General features: G+C 39.7%; 1 protein-coding gene across 1 annotated transcript in view; it reads right to left on the minus strand.

Annotated features, from left to right (window-relative positions):
- The window catches only part of Dop1R2 (dopamine receptor 2), a 62,762-nt gene that overhangs the window by 31,925 nt on the left and 16,765 nt on the right, over positions 1 to 14,072 (minus strand). The window lies entirely within an intron of this gene.

The raw sequence follows: 14,072 nt of genomic DNA on the forward strand, positions 1-14,072 counted from the left end.
CGCTATTTCTTGAGAAGTTTGAAACCAAAACCAAATGTAAGCACACCACTGGAAAGCTCGTTTATTTTTCTAGGTAATCATATGCATAACATGTGGGTTACATATCAAATTTCGACGTAAATTACGAAAGTAAAATCGCCGGATGATATTGTCGTCGTGCCGGACGCGCGACACGAATCCTTAAATTCAAAATATCTCGCGATCTATCAGAGTCTCCATCGATTTCTCTTCACCATTCGATTTTAAAAATTCAGGGCTACATTTTTTACGTTTTCATGAAAAAAATCCGAGGGGGCGTATTTTGCGATATTTTTAATTGAACATTTTGCACGCGAATTTGTGACCTTGACCTTTGACCTACAAATTTTTGACCAATGGAAAATTTGTTCTACTGAAAAAGTTACGTGTGGAGGTGAAGAAACCACATCGAAATTCCAATCTGAACCGAAGATACCTTGATATTTAGGATTTACTATCTGAAATTTTCCGTTTTCGAAAATCGTGATTTCCCAAAAAAGCCCCCGAATTTTTTGCTCAAAATTTCAGGTTACACACTATGAAACACCCCTAACAACATATGTAAAATTCAGGATGGAGAAATAGTAAAATTGACAATTACCCTTAAAAGTCTCCTGAACACACACATATAGATATAGCTGCTCACATATGTCATCTCCTCCTGTATCGTTTAATTTCATCGTCAAGCTGTTGTTTAAATTGTAACCTCATCTGTTGGGTATTTCGTCTGGGTATAAATCTATCAAAGACGTGCTGTTAATTAATTTGGCAAATTTCCCAGATTTATCTGGTTGAGTACGGAATCATTATAGCATGATATTTTAAACATCATGTTTAAAGTAATGAACTTCATCTTTATCTGGTTTTGAAAAATAAATTTAAAAAATTGCAGTTTTCAATGATTTTGACGGTTTAGCGTTAAGCGTTTCTTATTGCAAAATTATGTGGCTTTCTTGTTTCCTTTCTACGACCTATTCTCTGAAAAGAACTAGATTTGCTCAGCAACCTAAAAAGTAAGTCGATAAGAAGTAATAACTCTTTGAGAGTAAACTTTTTGCAAGATATGCATCTCGACTTTTACGGCATTACCGGCCGATCAGCTATATCTCTGGTCTCTTGTTGCAGGGCGTTTCTCTCGCAAAAAAGGCTCTTGGTATTACGTATTTTCCCGTATTTTTCGACGCCATTGGAGCGTGGGGAGCAGACAAGGCCAGATAGCTCTTCTTGCCGAAAATAACTTCTTCTCGCCTGCGCTTGAGCGGGGATGTTGATTTGTCCGTGTCAGGAGTGAACAATAACTGTGACGATGCACAGCACAGCGCAGCTGTTGATTGGCAATTTCCTGTGCTCGCAAATCGTCGATTTCCACATTTGCCGCTCGTCCATCAGCGCACACCTGAAATCTGACCCTTCGATGCTGCGCTGACTCGGCATTTTTGCTTCCAATTAGAATCAAACTCTGCCAAAGTACTTCCACTTTCTGCCACTTGCAATTAGGAGAAAAACATCAGCAGGAAGTATCTGGGCAAAGTGTAATAACGTTTTATCGGCAATGTTTCATTACCAACGCTCACGGTCATTTGATAATTGGCTTTTCTCCGCTCCCGAGACTTTTATTGTTTTTTTATTCGTATAGCAAAAACCTGTTGTCCTTGGTGGGTAAATTAATCTTGCTGCAGCGATGTCATCCCTTATTGCTCGTTTAAAGCAGTTTAACTAGCCTGTTCAAGGTGTTCTTTTGGGCTGATAGTAAATAAATAAATTGCAGGCACAACATGAACCTTTGGAAGAATTAAAAATGACTAATTTTTAAAGATTTTGTTTATACCACACTTGTATCTCTGGGGGGGCGCCCTCCATTCCCCCCTGATCCAATTGGCTTGACCTGATCCGCATGCCTCTCTACCAGTACAGAGAAACAACGCAAACTTGATCTTTGTTCTTTATTTTTGCTCTGTTTCCGACAATACCCTACTTGCATTATACTTGATGATGTCAAAAATCCATGAAAACTCTGTGAATAACTGTAGATATGAAAAGTTCGGTCGATATTCTGTCAGCGCTAGTATAGTAAAAGAAGGTTTGAGTGAGGACTTGACAAAAATTCAAAGTGCGTCAGCGTTAGGCATGCTGCTAACTTTTGGACTTTGTCAAATTTGTTTCGCGTTGTGAGAGAAAAATGTATCAACTCTGCGTATAATTTGTTTCCAGTGTTCCTCATCTTTATTCCCGACACCAGGAAAGGTTTGTTCGTGACAGCAGTGGAACAAAGTGCGGCGAGAACTGAATAAAAATTCAATTTAAGCGGAGGAGAGCGAAGGCTTTTGAGGTGCCTTGCTCCATTCGCGCTATTTGCGTTGAAAATCTCTTGGCGATGAGTGCTGTTAAGAGTTGGAAAGTTTTTACTGGGCCCAACGCAAAACAAACTAGCTATTCCGCCATAAAGTGGCAGCAGAGGGAGGGAGGGAGACAGAGATAAAAGTCCGGTCACCAGAGACCAGAATCGCGGCGTCGATGTTAAAATACGCAGGGGGCATGAAAAGAGTTTGCTTGCTTGCATAGATAAAGACGAATTTTGCTGCCGTGTGCGTCGGCTGGCTGGCAGGCTGGCTGCTGGGCTGGAGCCGGAGAGAGCTAACTGTTGCGCGCTTCTTGCTCTTTTATTAAACACATCATCCAGCAGCAGCCAGAAAATGCAATTTCGCTCTTTGTCAGCACGACGCTGCCGCTTTTGCAACACTCTTTTTCGGCTGGATGACAAAGATGTCTCCTAAGAAAGATATTGTTTCCCTTCTCCAGTCTAGTCGAACGCACGCCTACGAGGTGACAAAAAGGCAATAATAGCACCAGCGGGAGACGTACAAACTTTGAAACATCGGTGCGCAATGTCACTCAACCGGAACAAATATTGCCTCTTCACTCCTTGGATGAGAAATTATCGAGATTTATAATGCAATCTTTTTCTTGCGAGCAGACGAGCGACGTTCTAAAGTGTATAAGCGTTTTATAAGTTTGATATGTTCACTAAGGTGAATTTTCTCCATCACTTCTCTCGAACCACTTTCTTAACAGTGGAAAAATCCACCCTTTTTGCGTTGTAAAATAGTGAACTGTTGTTCGATTTTATTTAGTATTATATTATATCTATTTTTCTTTCCGAATTATGCAGCATTCCACATCGATCAGCACATTCACACAGAAATACGGCCTCTGAGTTCAAGTCTTATTTTGTAGCTGGTCGCGACAGTTTTATTTCCTACCTCAAGTTCAATTTCTAGCCCCAAAATATTAATTTTCATTTCACTGTGAAACTGATATAGCTGCGAGCTGTCTGAGTGATACAGTTTTATCATATTCCCAAGAAAAAAAGCGAAACTCGAAAATCCATTATTTGCGAACGGAATTTGAGAAATGCGAAAGCAAAAAATCGGCAACAACTTGCTGGTTTCATGCATGAGTTGGCTTCACGGGGCGAAAGTCTCGAGTTTCAATCAAAGTCCGGGTGCGGAGGCAAGAGTTGGGCGCCCATGCCTTCCAGGCTCGATTGCACATGTTAAACGTTTCGGCAAACTTTCCAGCAAAAGTCCACCCTCTGTTCGATTAAAAAAATACATGATCCAATGAACAAAGAAGACAGGGCTGACGCAAAATTTGAGACGCTTGCATTTTTCTCAACCCTGTGAATTTTTTATTTCGTATTATAAGACCAGCTAGAAATTTGATGGGAGGGAATTTTTTTTGTGAGCAGCGAAGAAGATTTTGTTTTGAGGCGAGCGTGTGAGGTGTCGGCCGCAAGAGAATAAAAAATTGTAAACAGAGCGGTGGTGTGGCGAAGTAAAAGCAGCCCAGCCACTCGAGGCGAGAACAGCGCCCTAATTTAGAGGCATACATTTTTCATGAGCGGAGATCAATTATAATTATCGACTCGCCACCAACACGCCTCTTTGTCTCGCGATAAATTTCGGCGGCTAAAAGCTTTCGTGGCCGAGAATAATGCACTAATTAAACCACTCCAGGCGTAAAAATTTAATTTTCCTCCGTCGCGCTGTGCACTGAGATGCTGGCCAAAATAGTTGTTTACAAACACATCTCCTTGGAGAGTTCAAAAGCAGCCAGCAGAACAAAAGCAACAAGAAGGAGGGTTTGTTTAGCTGCATAACATTTTTATGAAAAGGCTTCGCCAACAATGGACTGAACGTCTCCTGTTTTTTACCCCCTGCATCGTTACGTTTTAAAAATATGTTGTTTTGACCGAAAGAAATAGTTTCACTATTGTTAACTTTGTCGCGTCTGCTTCTTCGCATCCTGAGAAAATTCAAAAGACAGTGGAATTTGTGAAGTATTCGGGTCGAATTTATTCTTTTTTCACCCCCTGCATCGTTACGTTTTAAAAATACGGTGCAAAAATTGTTATTCTGACCGAAAGAAATAGTTTTACTATTGTTAACTTTGTCGCATCTACTCCTTCGCATCCTGGGAAAATTCAAAAGACAGTGGACTCTGTGAAGAATTCTTGCAGAGCAAAAATGATCGAATAACAAAGACGTGCAAACTACGTAGAGATTGACTGCATAAAATTTTCTTGGAACTTTTGTTCCTCTGCTCGCTTCTAAAGCTGCAATCAACTGCTTTCTTTGTTTGCTTACAATTCTGCGGCAACGAGCGTTTTCTATATATTATTCACACTCAAACAAGGAAAAGCAAAGTTATTTAATAAAATCTCCTTTGCGAGCGACAGTTTGCAGAGAGTTAGACATAGGAAAACGAGCTTCAGCTTTCGTGTTTGTTTAAAATTCCATACACGATTTTCCTGGGCTGCGAGATTTTGTCACTGGCGTACTTTCTTTTACACTTGTGTGTTTTGCATTTTGAATAAACAACGCACTCGACTGCCTCCGCGTTAAACGGACCTGAGGATGCGGGCAAAATGCAAAAGGTGAGAGCGCACGTGCGGCGCGCCAACTTCGCCTTCGGCTTGTGCGGCGAGTGCTTGTCTCGTCTCATCTATATTTCGCGCGTGGTGCGCCTAGCTCTCTCGCCTGAAATTCGATGTGGATGCTGCTAGCGTCTCAATCTCTCGGGAGCATATAGATTTCACGAGAAAAGGAAACACGCGCCTTTCCATTATATAATAGAGTGCTTCGAGGAGAGAATGAGAACGAATCTCGAAGCGCTTGATTTTCCTACTCTAAAAGCGATTTTGTCAAATTCCTCTGAATAGAATGAAATATATATAGCTATCTATATTTGTTTATTTTCACTTCTTCGATCCCTTGAGAAAGGAGCGTTAGCTGTAACAGAAACACTTCCTTACAAAGTGGAGAGACTTAATAATCTTAAAAAATTGCAAGTTGTTGCTTCATTTCAAAGAAAGCACAGTTTTATACACTTATTTATATGGTTGATTTCTTCATATACTCCGTTTTTTATAGTTAAAATTTGTAATTCCTGAAATTTTGAATTAAAAGTAATCCTCTTTTAAGGTACTCAGCAGAATATTCAGGTAATTTTTTCAGTTGAAATTTATTGCAACTTCCTTGGTGTATATATACATAATATGTATAGTGAACTGTTTATTATTCCTTATTGCCACTTTCCTCCCAACTAGTTTGGGCTGCTGGTTGCTGGTTCTGACTGAGATCCCTTTCCCGTCTGAGGGCTGATGATAACTTTTCGTAGGAAAATAAGCTGCACGAATATCATCGTTAAGCAGTGGGAAATTCCCAACTTGATTTTAAATCAAAGTCTCTTATATGTTTTGATGTATTAGTTAAAACGAAGAAATAATAAATTACTTATCTACTCAAAATAATATTATTTTACAAATTTCTTCTGTGACTGATGCAAAAACATTGCTGTGTGTGAGGCTTTAAAAATTTATGAATTAATTATTGCAAATTGACTTCTTCCTGTGGTGAATAGTAAAGCATAAATCCGTGTGGAAATAAGTTTAATAATTCTATCATTTTTTGAATTTGTATATTTATATTCAATAGCTTATTGTAGCATAATTTTATTTTGAATGTGAGAAGTAAGAGTAGCCGAAGTACTATGTTTAAAATTTGAAAGGTTAAAATTCTTGAATTAACAAAATTTTTGAAATTTTGATACGCAACTGCGATTACGACTGGTTGGCTGCCTAAGTCAAGAGCCAACTATCGTATTTTTAACTGTGTTTTTGTTTCACAGCTTGTTTCGCTGAATATTTAATGAATGGAAGCATTTTCTCTCGTTTCAAAGATAATTGTTGTAAATGGTCGTTTATATTTCCGTAAAAATAAAAAATAACGATAGCTTCTTTGTCAGTTTTTTGTCCTTTGACCAAACCATTTTTGTGCTATGAGTAGAGTCTGTTACGCATTTCAAAAAAATATTTATTACGAATCATAAGAGCAAAAAAGGAATATTTTAGAAAGGAAGAGGAAAATTTCCAGTTTATGAGCATGAAAATAATAAAATCCAACAACAAAAAACGCTACGCAGAGACATTTCGCTCGGATTCATATACGCAGTCTCATCAGCGCAATCTTCTGCATGATGAACTCGCATACACAGTTGATTTTATAATTTGCCCCGGAGGAGGCCGAAAATGAAGCACCGAGCGGCTTGTTTTGATGGACTCGCGGCGCGACCCTTGCGAGTTCGCCGGCGTCGGTGCAGCTTTGTGTTGATCAAAACACAAACACATGTATACACACAACACACGCCGTATATACACACATGCACGACAAAATTGGATCAGCAAACCGCCAGGCAGCGTTCATTTTTTGTCAGCCAGACCAAATTATCCGCTCTCTCCGCCAAAGCAACGCACAAATGAGATTGAGGGATAAAAGTCTGCAAGTGCAGTTTGATTTCATCGGCTCAAAGTTTCAGCCGGTGAGCAGGCTGTTGCTGCTCTCTCGCACGCCTCGCTTACTGCACTTTTATCTGAAAAGAGAGATCAGTTTCGCATTCTAGGGACACGCTGTTTTACGAGCCCGAATCGGAAAACTTTGGCTTCGTGCACGGCTCTATATAGATTATTTGGATTTTGTCCAGGAATCAATCCAAAGCGCAAATTCCCTTCGTCTGCTGCTATTGCTTTTTCTTTCTCTCGTTCTCTCGGCGCGCGCGGCCGTTAGATTTTTCACTTCACTTAGCCGATGATGCGTTTCTGTGGCTGTTTGTGAGCACGGCCAAAATACATATATACATAATACATGAGCCGTGGTTAAAAGACCGCGGCACTTTTTGTGACCGCTTCGGCAATCTAGTGGATGATAAAGTTTAGCTTTTCGGTCGACTTTTCACTTTCAGGCTCTTTTATGCATGCGGATGAAATATTGCCACGGGAGATTTATTTGACGGACTTTCATGCTAACCGCGCATGAATATTCGTGATAGCGGAACAATTGTGAAGTAATAACTGTCGTCGAGCATGTTAACAAAACGTTGGGAACAAAATGATCAGTTTACAATCGCGAATAGTCGGTCGAAAAGTTTCAAAAGGAACTGCGACAATGGCAGTGAAGAAACGGCAAGAGACCTCGGAATTGATTCCTCCTATTGGAGAAAACATCAGCTCGCAATCGAAGATGACAAGCTGGAAGCAACGGGACGTAGGACAATAAGGAGACGCGCTGCTTTCAAAAAAGCTGGGTCAGTCCAATTAGGGGGAGAAAAACATGTCCTGACATGCCGGGATCTGTAATTGTAACTGCGTCCACAGATGTGTGGTGAGTGTAATCCAGCGCGTTCGTCCCTTTGGATGTGTGTGTGCAAGTGGTAAGCACGGGATTGAGCACGTCGAACACCCGGTTCAATTACCGCGAAAAGAGCCTCCCGGAGCGAGTTTGCCTGTCGCCTCAATTTGGCTTTGCGCGGATTTCTTTCACTTCTCCAGAGTTTCCTGTATGCACTAATCTGAAATGGATCTATCGCCTTTGCATACGCGGCGACGACCCCATTTCACCTCGCACCGACCAGCTGAGCCGAGCTCGAATGTGTTCTGTTCGCAATCGACGGACCCTTTTGTCAATGCTGCGAACGAAGCTTGGAATTAAAACTAAAATTAACATGCCTGCTGCAGTTTTGAATTAAAAAGGCTTGCTTTGTGTACAGCTAACTTTGTGCTCGCCGACAACAGACGCAACCCTACACTCCACTATCTTCGCCCGCGAATGCAAATTCTCTCGGCGCGGCTAATTATCATAATGCAGCTCAGCGGAGAGACACTCTTCTCCTTGCTAATGTGATTAGTGGCAAGTCTGCATGAAAAAAACACCCACTCGGCTTCCAGAGTGTGACTTGCCACTTAGTTATTCTCGCTACTCTACGCAGACAGCACAAATGTTCGGATTATCCGTGTCTCTTCCAGGGTTTGCAAAAGAAAACCACTAAAAATGTTCAGCTTGGAGGCTAAAAGCTCATCTTTTTAACATGTAAAGTTGAAATTGCTAAAAATGGATTTCATTCCATGTTTTAGCCTTGATAATTCAAAATGAAGGCTTTTTAAGCCACTAAAAGTTAAAAACCAAAATGCAAAGTGGCGCGAATAAAATTTCTTGGGAGTACAAAGGAAAATATTAAAAAAATATTCCATAAAAAACCCGATTTATAGATGTTAAAACGTTAGTATCTGTGCATAAATCCGAAAATTAATTTTCGCCCTTGCAACTGATCCAAAGGAGAAGGAAAAATATTTTTAAAGTTGCCATTCGATTAAGTTCTTCTAAATCAGTTACATAACATTTTAAAGTGGTTTTTATTATGGCATATCTATGCAATAAAATTAAATTTATGAAAAGAAATAACAAAATAGTCAAATAGTATATAGGTGAACTTTTTTTAATTTTTACATGAACTGCTGTAAAAACTGCGGCTATTTCCAGAAATTTGCTCCTTTAACAAAATTATTTTGGCAGTGGGCAGATCTGATAAAGCGAGTTCTTTGTCGAAACATTAGTGTTGCTCTAACTCACAAAGTGTATGAGATTTTAATCTAGCTCAAGAGTGTTTCTCATTAAAAGTGTGGAGAGCGCATTTTCCTAGTAGTTCCCGTATTAAAACTCCTTCTTCTCTCACTCGCTTCTTCTTTTGTGCCGACTAAGAAAACTCCTCAAGACTGCGAGGCCGCAGAACTGAATAGTATCACGAGAGAGAGAGAAAGTGTACTTGGCAATGTGAAAAGTGTGCGAAGGGCACGCTCATCCGTATTCAAACGAGAATCCTCTCTCCGACTCTGAGTAATGCTGATGCTCCCTTTAATTTGATGCAAGTGCAATTGCATAATTAACCCGCGCACAATGCACGCTTAATTTAGATGCACCAGCAAGGGTGCTCTGCATGCTGTCCTTTCACCCGAGGTGCACGGGCGTCACTTATTTTCCACCCAGAGAAAACGAAATGGGTCAAGAGATTAAAGAGCAGCCAGTACAAAGGAGCTGTTATTCATTTTTGTCCGCTGCCGTGTGTTTTGCTTTTTGCTCTTTGCTTTGCAATGCACTGGCAGGCAGCAGCAGCAGCAGCAGTGCTGCTTTCCAGGCAGCTCTTTCTCTATGATATTATAGCTGCAGAACGGTTTTAAAAAGAAATGCCAATTTGCATCGCTTTCATAGAAATCCGGTTATGCAACGCGTTCAACTCACGCTCTCAACCGGTTGCATAACTAGTTCATTTATAGTTCAAAAAATTGTTCGTCTGCATGAGAGTAATCAGAGCGGGATGAAGCATTTAGTAGTACATTTTTCGGACGTGAGTTTCGTTTTAAAGAATTAATTGAAATTTTGATTAATTAATCCTAACGAGATTTCTGTTTGATAAAAAAATTGTAAACCCACTTTCCTTTGAAGTGCCAGAAAGTGTTTTTATTAATTATTAATTAACTTTATAATGGATAACTCCCTCAGGCAGTAAGAACGGAAGGCTAATTGGTAAAATCAATCAATAGATGATAAATTTTACCCCAAAATTCATGTATTATTCATATTTTCAAAGTCTAGTCTTTTTTATTACTCGATAAATTTCGGTGTTTGCCCAAAGCCATATTACATTAAATAAGTCGAGCATTAAAATATGACTTTTGGTCCGGGTTTTGTGGACAAATATGTAAATACATGAATATATTATACACTGAGCAATTCTGGAATCTAAATAGTACTCACAAATAATATTTTGTAGAGGTCTCAAATAAGTTAGAGAGTCCACAGACTCTACCACCCTTGTTAGTTAAACTTTCAGAAGAAATTAAATGTAGATGTTTGTTTCTCCATATTTCTACAATAAAGGTCCTGCTCGCACTGGATTTGAAATTTTGAACAAATAAACTCGAGACTAACTGTAATAATGATTAAAAGAGGTTCAAGAAGTAATAAATATTCAAAACTTGACAATATCTTCAAGAAACTTAAGAAAACTAAGCCATGCTTGCATGGCAGATTTTATTTCTCTTTCCTACTGTGTAATTGATGCGTTTTGACGCGGAAAATCCTTTTTAAAAATTTAATAAGATATATTTAAGGCACTAAGTGTTTGCTATTTTAATAGGAAACAAATTTTTGCGGTCAACTTTTCTTGTTTATAGTGGTACACATGTTATCTTTAAATCTATCCCCTTAGACTCGTTAATATTTATTTCTTCTGCTATTAAAAAATCAGTAGATTTTATTGCAAATATCTCTTTATAGTTAAGCAAATCACAAGTTTCCGTGTATTTAATTGTGCAGATTGGCTAGCATATAGTGAGGCATTAATATGAGCATCACTGTGAGATTGTACACCTATAGTTGCTAATAATCTTTAGTTAGTGCTTATTTTTCATTCATCGCTCATATCCCTTTGAGCCTGTCGTATGTTTTGAAATAACTGTCAATTTCGAACTGTCGTGCGCTGATTACCATTTCCAAGCACTGAGCAGCGTTTCGCAATTAACTGTTGTATCAGAAATTGGTAAAAGCGTTTCGGAAATTCCCTGTCAGAAGCAACATGCGCCCAATTTGCGTGTACATAAGTTGCCAGCGGCATCAAACGCGACCCTTGCATCTGCTCAAATTGCAATTTCCTGCCAGAAAAGGCGGCGGCAAGAAAGCAGCTTCGGCTGCGTTTATATTTACGAGCGAGTATTTTGACTGTAAAAATTTTACGACGAGTGCGTTAGTTGGCAATTTTAGTTTCGGCTCGGCGCTACTGGAAAAAGGCGGGTTAAAATGGCGAGATAAGAATGAGCCAGTGTGCGAGTGCCGAGATAAAAAGAGAGAAAAGTAGCTCCGAAGTAGGTGCCAGCACAAAAGGTCTGGTGTGTGTGCCCGGCTAATTTAGAACGGCAGCACAAAGAAGTCGCCATTTTGACTCACGAGTTTTCACTAATCAGCTGAATTACGGCCTACTTAAACGAGTTTACCCCTCGGCACGAAGCGGTGAGCAAACACGCCGGCAGGTAAAACTTTCGACTTTCGGTCGGTTGATTGTGTGCTAAACACCTGCTCAACCCATCCCCTTGGCCTCCATCTGCGCTCAAGTCAAGAGTCTTCAGTTGCCGTTCGATTTTGAAAGCACTCTGAAATTATTTCTGCGTAGAAATAATTGATCCCTGCCATTTCCGAGAAACCGTTTGATTTATTTCCAGAGGTTTAAGAATAATTGCTGACAATTTTCACTAGTAGTTTATCACATTCATATTACATATTGTATTTAAAAACATTTCCACGGCATTTGTATATGGAAGTTTTTTATAGCCTTAACTTAGCACATTTACGTGGGCTATGAGTTCAACTGGTCCCAAAAACCAATTACACGGGGCCCGAGTGGCAGTAGAGGAGCTTGGGTCCAATGTGGCCACACCGAGATATTTTTATTGAAACACCAGACCTTTGTTCCTAAAGTCGCTGGAGAGGTGCGAAAACCAGCAAGTGCATGGCGAGTCGGTGCCGGTCCGACGACTCGCAGCCCGATGAGCTATTTGAGCATTTCAATACCTTGATGAATTCTTGGGTTATATACAGAATATTTAACCATCTTTTGTTACTCTGACATAAGACAACATTATATCTCCGAAATACTCAAATATCTCTCATTGTTTTGACAATCCTGAGAAATGTTTTAACAAAATATAAGCCCACGGGCTGGAGATTTTTAATATGAGACAGCATTAAAACCTCGGAGCCGATTTATTCGAAATATATAACGTCGCAGTCTTTTAAACAATTTTTAGATAACATTTCTAGTAAAAGTAAAAATAATTTTGTTAATTCTGTTAGAGAAATCCACTCTCAAATATCAAAATTTTAGAGCAAAATACCATGCCCTACTTTGTTTACTTGTACGTGTGCTACTCAAATATTTATATCGACATCAAGGTAAAGCCCTGTATTTCAAACCAGTATTTTCCCTGTCATCTTCAATATCATAAAACTCTTCATATTTTCATCATATTTTACTAAATGTATCAGAGCTCCAGAAACAATCCAGAAAATGCTGTTTCCCTGCTGGGTTGGTCGTAAAACCATCCTTATCAGAAAAGGATTCCTGTCCAAAATGATTAAGTTGTTTGTTTTTCTCGTTGTTTTTTTCTTCCAAATAAGGAAAACTATCGTTATCTTGCTTAGTTTTCCTACTGATCCGATTTTTCAAAATGAAAAAGCAATCCTTCACCATTAAAATTCGCTAAGCTAGATTTTTCCTTTATATCAAACCACCCATTGTGTGCGGCAGGAAAAAAATCTGGTTCGCTTGCAGACATGTTTGGCACGGATTCAACCTGTGCAGGTTTCCTCCCCCTTGCAGCGAAGCAACTTTCAAAACGAATTTACGTCCCGACACACATCGGTGCCAAGTTCGCTTACAGCGTGTCCGTTTGTTTTGCTGTCTCTTTTCCACGCGCAGATTATATTGAGTTACAATGCCGCAGGTGCGTTGCGAGACACTAGTAAAGGCGCTTCCAAGCAAACATTAATTGCATTGCAGCTTGTGTCCATGTCAGCCAGACAGCGCAAATAGAGCCGATGCAATTATCCAGCTGCTGTCCAGTAAATTAATTCTGAGAATCGCAAATTGCATATTGCTTAGGCGCTGATGGTGGATATCGCAGCCTGAGGCTCGTCATCCATCATATGCCCCTATTGCTGCGGTTGCGGAAGCAAATGAGTTTTGAATTTTCGATGCTTTACTGTTTGCGTTTTAGAGATGTATATTTCACACCAACAGAGATGGGGCTCCGTGGACTGGCCACGCACTATGCTCAGTGTTAAATTAAATACTATTATTCTTGAAACTTGTTTTCAAATTATTTTGGAAAAATAATTTGCAAACAGAAGAAACATCCAATAGCGATGCGTGCTTTATGTTTCCACGATACACTATAGTAGCAATTAAATTTATGTTTCAAATTTTCCACTAGCGTTGAGATGTAATCGTTGCAGAAATGGAGCCGCATCATAATTCAGTCGTGACACACATTCGACTGCAAAGAGAATTAGAATACATTATGCAAACATTCTGCGTTTCGTGCAGTAAGCTTGCTCCCAAAGAACATGTATACAATGCGAGGTTATTTTTTATGCTTTTTAAGTCGGTGACACGTTGTACTTTATTTCTGAGATAAGAGTGAAATTTATATAAACATGAAATGCTATACAAGTTACAAATTTATCTAGGGATTCAGAGAGATAAAATACACAAACTGCTGCTCAAAAGTAAACAAGAGGAGTGCTCGCTCGCAGAGACGGGAGAAAAGACGTGCAATAAAAATCATCAAGTTGGTGAGAGGCACAATTTCTTATTTATCCAGCCGCCTCCAGCAGACGCAGTGCTGCTCACGAGCGCACACATAATACACATGTTGATGCCCTAGTGTATAACTTTTGCGGCGCAGCACCAACTCAGGATAAACGGCGCGGCTGAATTTCCAGCCGGCGCAAACGTGGTTGTAAATCACACGGAAAATCGCGAAACAAACAACAGCTTTTGGTTTAATTTCGCCGGCCGTACGCATGAAGGGTGTGTTTTGCATTTAAACGTCTGCCAAGCAACTTTAGCGGTTACAAGAGTGGATTTTAATTTGAAAACCGCACGAAAGA

Source organism: Cloeon dipterum, chromosome 1 (genome assembly GCF_949628265.1).
Source record: "Cloeon dipterum chromosome 1, ieCloDipt1.1, whole genome shotgun sequence".
Lineage (NCBI taxonomy): Eukaryota > Metazoa > Arthropoda > Insecta > Ephemeroptera > Baetidae > Cloeon > Cloeon dipterum.